This window comes from Felis catus, chromosome B4 (assembly GCF_018350175.1).
Source record: "Felis catus isolate Fca126 chromosome B4, F.catus_Fca126_mat1.0, whole genome shotgun sequence".
NCBI classification, from domain to species: domain Eukaryota; kingdom Metazoa; phylum Chordata; class Mammalia; order Carnivora; family Felidae; genus Felis; species Felis catus.
In genome coordinates this window covers 130,865,381-130,871,389 of record NC_058374.1, presented here as the reverse complement: position 1 = coordinate 130,871,389, position 6,009 = coordinate 130,865,381, and the positions used below count along the sequence as shown (strand labels likewise).

General features: G+C 50.2%; 1 pseudogene; it reads right to left on the bottom strand.

Moving 5' to 3' along the window:
* Nucleotides 1–4,291: 4,291 nt before the first annotated feature.
* On the bottom strand, nucleotides 4,292–4,373 carry LOC111561624 (annotated as a pseudogene).
* Between the last annotated feature and the right edge of the window lie 1,636 nt (nucleotides 4,374–6,009).

The following is a 6,009-nucleotide window of genomic DNA, read 5'->3' as shown; positions in this document are numbered from 1 at the left end:
AGGTGGGGGGCGGTGGCTGTGATAACCAGAGCAGGGGACAGCCCAGAGCCAGACGGAGCTGGGCCGGCTCCCACCTGTACTCCTGCTCAGAGTGTAACTTTATGCGAGTTACTGGCGTGTGACCTTGCCGGGTCTCGGGACCGCCCCCCCCAGCAACCCCGTTACTCCCCCGTGAGCATCTACAGACACTCAAGGGCTGTGGAGAGAACCAAATGAGATGCTGCAGACAACCCCCGAGGGTTAGCCCGTAGTGTTTTGATTCCTCTGGTGACCTGTTTTGCACCTCCCCATCCTGTCCCGCAGTCCTCAGTGCGCAGGGCGGTCTTTCCCCGCCACCCCCCTTACAATCCTATGTGTGGCCCGCATTTCTTTCCCCTTCTCCCGGCAGGTGCCCCCGGGCACAGAGGAGGGTCTTGGCGACTGTACGTGGGCTAAACGGACGAACAACCCTGAGCACGGCAGGGTTGGGGCAAAGGCACAGTGAGCGAGGCACGTCCCCGGGCGCAAAATTTAAGGGGCACCCAAACACTCAGTAGCTACGATGAATAACATTTTTGTGCGACGTTGTGAAAAAGTGGCACAAAAAACCCGCAACAAAGTGTGAGATTTTCGTTTGTTTATTTGAGAGAGAGAGAGAGAGAGCAGGGGGAGCGGGGCCGAGAGAGAGGGCAGGACGCCTGTGGTGAGGACCCGGGCTCCTGGTTGACGAGCTGTATGCGACTTGTAGGCCCAGCCGTGGGCAGTTAGGAAGGCTTCCCTGGCAGGCCTGTGGGGAAAGCCGCCCTCGCACACCAGACTCGGGGTCCACTGTGTCTTCTCTGAGGGGGCCTCTGGGGGAGCTGCGGTCAAGGACTCAGGGCCCCTGGCGGGCTGCGATCTTTCACATATCTGCATTGGAGGCCTCTGGGAGAGGCCCTCTTCAAAGGGGCACACCCGGAGGACGCGTTCCCCCCCCCCCGCCCCGCTCTGACTCAGCACCCCATTCTTTCCAATCTGAGCCCTCGCCCTCCCCCAACCCCAGGCTCGGGAAAATGGCCAGAGCCTTTTTTTTTTTTTTTGTTCTGGCCTCCTCGACGGTGAGAGGATCCACGCACCCTCCATTCCACCCTATGGGGGGAATGGAAAAGGCGCTCTCTGCAGGTGCAACATCCGGCTTCTTCCAGCCATAAGTGGTTAAGGCTCAACCCTTTCCCTGCGGCCAGTGGCTGTAACTGGCTACTCTGGTACCTGCCTTCTGCATTCCCTGTCCCAGCTCGGCTGAGCTCCTAACAGCAAGCCGGTCAAACCCCTTCCTCCGGTGGGCCAAGCGCCCCCCAGCCTCTGGGCTCCCTGTGTGACAAGCGCCGATCGGGGTGAGGGAGTGTGTGACCGGGATGCAGCAGGGAGGTGGCCTGAATACAGGACATCAGAATTTAACAGCCTGCACCTTTTAATTTTTTTTAATGTGTATTTATTTTTGAAAGAGAGAGAGAGAGCGCACACGAGCACAAGTGCGGGAGGGGCAGAGAGAGAGAGAGAGAGAGAGAGGGAGAGGGAGACACAGGCTCCAGGCTCCAAGCTGTCAGCCCAGAGCCCGAGGCGGGGCTCGCACTCTCGAACCCGCGGGATCGTGAGCTGAGCCAAAGTCGGACGCTCAACCAGCTGAGCCGCCCAGGCGCCCCAACAGCCTGCAGCTTTTAAAAGAAAGTTGCCAATGGTACAAAACCAGGCAACAAGAACGAGATAAGGAAATAGAACAAGAAAAGCTCGATCATGTTCTTGAGGGGCGCCTCTAAACTAAAGGAAATAAACTAAAATTTCACACTTTGATGCGGGTTTTTTGCGCTAGTTTTTCACAACATCGCGCTAAAATGTTATTTATCTTAGCTACTGAGTGTTTGGGTGCCCCTTAAATTTTGCGCCCCGGGGATGTGCCTCGCTCACTGTGCCTTTGCCCCGACCCTGCTGTGCTCAGAGTTATTCATTCGTTTATTCCACATACAGTCGCCAAGACCCTCCTCTGTGCCAGGGGGCACGTGCCGGGTGATGGGGAGAGAAATGCGGGCCACACGCAGGATTGTGGGAGATCCCACAAGGCGAGATGGGGTGTGTGGTCACTCAGCGTGGCTCTGACGAGAGGGGTAGGTAATGCACGGATCCCACCTAGCTCCCGGGAAGCTTGCTTTCCGCCTTGGACAACTGCCTAGCTCCTCTCTGCCCGGGACTTAGGAAGGTTGGCTCATATAATAAAAAAAAAATTCTCTACTGTTTGTGCATTTGAAATATCTTCAAGTTCCATATTCTAAAGTGCACCAGTCCTAAGTGTCCAGCGCAATGCATATTTATAAACCTACACAGTCGTATAACCGCTAGATCAACTACAGAACGTTCCGAGACCCCAGGAGGTCCCTCTGTGCCCTTTCCCCATCACAACCCCTCAAAGGTAACTGTTACTCTGGTTTCTCTCACTGTAAACTGACAGTGCCTGTTTGTTTTTACAACTGTGGTAAAAGATACATAACATCCAATCTGCCGTCTTGACCACTTTGAAGTGCACGGTTCAGCGGCCGTTCAGTACATTTCCCACTGTTGGGCGAATTGGGTGAATTCCCTTTGACCACCGTCCATCTCCGGAACTCATTCGTCATCTCAAACCAGGAGTCGGTACCCGTGAAACAGTAACTCCCCACTCTCCCTCCTCCTAGCCCCTGGCGACCATCATTCTACTTCTTGCCCTTACGAATCTGAATCATATGAATCTTTATGAATCTCTGGGCGCTTCGTATAAGTGCAATCCTACGATATGTGTCCTGTGGTGACTGGCCTATTTCACTCACTGTCATGTCTTCATGGTTCATTTACATTGTTGCATGAGTCAGACTGTTGCACGTCCTTCTTTTAAAGGCTGAATAATATTCCACGGTATGGTGAAACCCCATTTTGTTTATCCATTCATCTGTTGATGGCCATTTGGGCTGTTCAGCTGTCGTGAGCAAAGCTGCTGTGAACAGGAGTGTACCAACATTTGCCCAAGTCCCTGCTTTCGATTTTTTTAAGAACGTACCCAGAAGTAGGGGCGCCTGGGTGGCTCAGTCAGTTGAGCGTCCGACTTCGGCCCCGGTCGTGATCTCGTGGTTCATGAGTCCGAGCTCCGCGTCGGGCTCTGCGCTGACGGCTCAGAGCCTGGAGCCTGCTTTGGATTCTGTGTCTTCCTCTCTCTCTGCCCCTCCCCACCTCACTCTCTGTCTGTCTCTCTCTCTCAAAAATAAATAAAAACTTAAAAATAAGAACGTATCCGGAAGCAGAATTGCTGATCATATGGTACTTCTGTTGAAATAGCTAGAATTGCAGAATCATTACACTGTATGCCTAAAACTAATATTAACACTGTGTGCTAATTATTTCGCAACAACAACAACAAGAAAACCTAAACAGCTCTTCCAATAAATATTAAACACTGTACATGAGAAGAATCACTTTGTCAGCTTAACTGGGCATGTTGTTAATTTCCCGGTGGCTTATAAAATGAGAACGCATCTTACCATTGGTGACATCTTAGAGTCTATGAAATTCGGACAATGCTGACAAGAACACGACACTGGTAATGGTCCTGGGCTGAGCCTTTTCCCGAGGTGGCCAGACAGTGGACCCTGTGGTTCACTCACACAATCTCTTCTATTCCTGACAATATCTTTTAAGTAGCCATTATTATTTTCACGTTACAGATGAAGAAACTGAGGCATAACAAGTGAAATAATGTGTCAAAGGGAACATAGCTCATCTATGGTAACACTGTAGTTATTACGGTAAGTTTTTTTTTCTTTTTTCTTTAATTCCAAAGCAATTTCAAAATACAGAAAGCGTTAAGGGCGGCACAAAACACCTCAATACTCCCTTTGAATGACATCACGACGCCATTCAAGCCTCAGTGTCTCAGTCACGCCTTTTATAACAAAGGATCCAACCCAGGATCCAACACGTCTCCGTGTGTAGACGTCACGCCTCTACAGGCTCCTTCAACCTGGAACGGCTGCCCCTCCTCCCTCTGCCATCTGTGAAGTCTGCAGGTCAGGCATTTTGCAGAACGTTCCCTGTTTAGGCTGGTCTGGGGCTTTCCTCGGGATTCGACCCAGCTTATAATTTTTGGTCAGGATCACAGAGAAGCGATGCTGGATTCTTCTCAGGGCATCCTGTCAGCTTTCAAGTTTGCTCTGTCCAGTTGCTGGGGAGGTTCACTCTGCTCACATGATGAAGATGGAGTTGGCCAACCTTCTCCATTGTCAAGTTAGTCCCTCCTGCCCAACCCCAAACTCCCCCGACCTTTTGTTTTCAATTAGCAATAATCGCGCCTCGGATAAACCTCATTGGCTACGATACTGCCACTGCGCAAAGCTCCCACGACCTTTTGAATTAACCAATGAGTATTTTGTGGAGAGGTTTTTGGATTGGAGACTGTGTGAAATCCCATCACCCCCCCCCCCTTCCACCCACTGATTTAGCAAGGAGTGATGCTCCTTAACTAAATTGCAGACTATCATAACGATTGCCCCTTTTGAGGGTATCCTTCCTTCTACGTTTGTTCGTTGGCACTAACCAACTAAAGAAAGAACTTTATTTTCTTCCCATGTTTTTAGCCCCTTATTTAATCAATGTAAACCCATGGCTCCCTGCTTTATTAAATGGATACCATCGATCAGTATGATTATTTGTTGGGATGTTTTGCTCAGCCCAGGTTTGGACAGTAGGAGCTCCTTCAAAGTGGCTCCTGTGGCCTTTAGACATATCTCCCTTACTCCTCAAGGCCTTCCTGATGTTTGGGCACCATAAGATACTCCTGTCTTATCTTGGACTTCTTCTGCCCCAGCCTTAGGCTCAGGCATTTCTCCAAGGAATTCTAGTTGTTTCTTTCTTTGGTGTTGTGTTTAGTTAGTGGAGAATGATAGTTAGGGCTCACTGCTGCTCAGGCCCTCAGGGTGGACAGAGCCAGGAAGTGGATGAACGGATGTATGCACGCATCAACTGTGTTTTCACACCTCTTGTTATGTGTAGATCTATCAGTTTTTGAAAATCCCAAGTTCACATCGACACTCCTTTCCAATGGAACGACACAGAGTCCATTCCAGCCTGCACCTCGCCTCTTGGCTGTGAGAAACCACACTTTTGTTGTCCTCAGTATGTTTACTCGGTTGCTCGCCCACCTGCACGCAGCCCCCTTCCCTGCTGGGCTGCTGTCCTGCTCTGATACCCAAATTGCGCCCCTTTCCGCGGAAAAGATATGTTGATGTCCTAACCAACCCCCGTTATTGTACTATAGAGCCTGACTTTACTTGCAAGTGGAGGCTCTACAGAGATAACTAAGTGGAAATGAGGTCACAAGGGTGGACCCTAATCCAATATGACCGGTGTCCTTATAAAAAGGAAATTTGGATACAGAGACATGTGCAGAGGGAAGAAGATGTGTAGACGCACAGGGAGTGGTACCTGTATAAGCCAAGAAGCACCAAGGATTGCGGGCCGACACCAGAAGCTAGAAGGAACAAGCAAGGATTCTCCCCTAGAGCGGTCAGAGAGGGCATGGCCCCACTGACACCTTGATCTTGGATTTCTAGTCTCCAGAACCGTGAGGCAGTGCATTTCTGTTGTTTTGAGTGCTCTGTTCTGGCATGTTCTGGCAACCCTAGGAAAAGGATGTACCCCCCTTGTAGGAGTTCTGGCATCTTCCTGCCATTATCAGGCTACCCTCGTGACTGACTGAAAAGGAAGGAAGGCAAGGGAAGGAGTCTGGAATCAGAATTAGAATATAGGCCCAGCCATCTCCAAAGGCTGTGTCCTTACTTAGTTTACTCTTTTCATAGAATAATGGGAGACACCAAAATAAGCCTGTGAGCAAGCAGATCTAAATAAGTCCTATGGTAGGTGTTGGCACACGCTGGCCTGCAGGCCAAATCTGGATTACAGCCTGTTTTTGTTCAGCACATGGGCTAAAAATGGTTTTACATTTTCTAAGTGGTTGGAAAAAAATCAACAGGA